Genomic DNA, 1,608 nt, shown 5'->3' on the forward strand with positions numbered 1-1,608 from the left:
TCCCACGACCTGTGTCTCTTTCTTCTCCTGATGGAACACTATATCCTCCGCGCCACAATCATTCTTTGCCTCCGGCTCTTTTCTCTTTCTCTACGTCTCAGGGGTTGCGCTGCGCAACATAGCACCATCACACGGGCCACGGCCCAGAAACGATTTCCTTACCGATTGTCCTGTCTATTCTGCTTCGTTTGTTTGCCTCGGTTTTGGCGCTTGACCAGGAAGAACGCTTATCGTCACCGGACTATCCGAGCAACACATCAAACCTGGGGTGTGTGTTTGTGTGGAAGGCATGATGATGCGGTATGAGGGGACTTGGAGAGCGACACATTGACGAGATAGACCCTTTTTTATCCACCAATGTAATGCATAAAGCTGCCGCCACGATGGGTGACGAAGAACATGTGTACTGCTGCTTCGAGTGCTGTCTGCGCTGCCACCATGGCCAACATGGCGGGGCAACACGCTGCACACCTCGGTAGGTACATTGCAATCAGCCCTAGGCAATCAGAATCAGGTACGAGTGGATAGCAGTGTGAAGGCGGTGCTGTTGGCGTGTGTCGATCGTCCCTGTGCGGGACGATGACAGTAGCGTCGAGTGACGTGCCAAGGCTGGGAGGGTCTCCGCCAGAGGGAGCTTCGCATGGCGGGCGGCATGGGAAATCACATGACGTATTTCTTGCCGTGCCGAACTTGCCTCTACCGGAGACTGGGCGCTTGGTGCGACGATGGCGTTCTTCCAAGGCTCTGCGGGCCACTTCGATCGTGGACAGACAGTCCCCAAACTCGGGTGGAAGGTAGGCTGTCGTTTACGTCGTCTTTGCTGGCGAGTCCTGGAGCAGGTTCTTAGAGGAGAGGGCACTCGCTTTTCGCTCTGTGCGTTTCTAGGGACCCATTGAGGTGAGAAGAGGTGTTTCGGGAGCATAATACGAGGCGGATCGGAGTTTTCGGGAGTAACCTGCTGAGACCAGCCAACCATTGTATTCCTTTGCCGTTCCTTTGCAGGTCAGACCGTCCAAATGTTTCTCTGGTTGATGATGATCTGGTCCTGTGCCGGCAAAGACAGCCCCCATCGGAGCCTTTCGAAGCTCAGCTCGGCTGATGGAGATGTTTTGGGACCAGGGTCGGGGGACCGACTGAACCGTAGGTACCTCTCAATCAGCCGCAAGCCGTAATCCGTCAGCGGTTACGTAGGTCCCTGCCTTGGGTACCTACCTACCTAGGTACCTACCTAGGTGCCTAGTGCCTGGCCCATAGTGGCCTGCTGTCCTATTCCGCCCCCCCGCCTCACCCAAACCGCCAAACCCCTCTCCCAATCCTGTCGCTTCTAGCCTAATGGCCCTGACACCGACCTCCTCATTCTATCCTGGCCATGCGATGTCCTACCTCCGCGAACTTATCCTCCCCATGGTTCGACAAAGGACAGGATACCTATATGGGCTCAGACTTCCTCCCCTTGCGTCGACGCCTCTTGGGTCTCACATCGACGTCATCATTGTATGCCCTATGTTTAATAGGGAGGTCCTTGTCGCATGAGACGTCAGGCCACGCCCCGCGGACGCCCCGTGCCTCTACCGTCCTCGCCAGGAGTGTCCTGGCCCCCGACCCGCC

Source organism: Verticillium dahliae, genomic scaffold (assembly GCF_000150675.1).
Source record: "Verticillium dahliae VdLs.17 supercont1.4 genomic scaffold, whole genome shotgun sequence".
In the NCBI taxonomy this organism is placed as follows: domain Eukaryota; kingdom Fungi; phylum Ascomycota; class Sordariomycetes; order Glomerellales; family Plectosphaerellaceae; genus Verticillium; species Verticillium dahliae.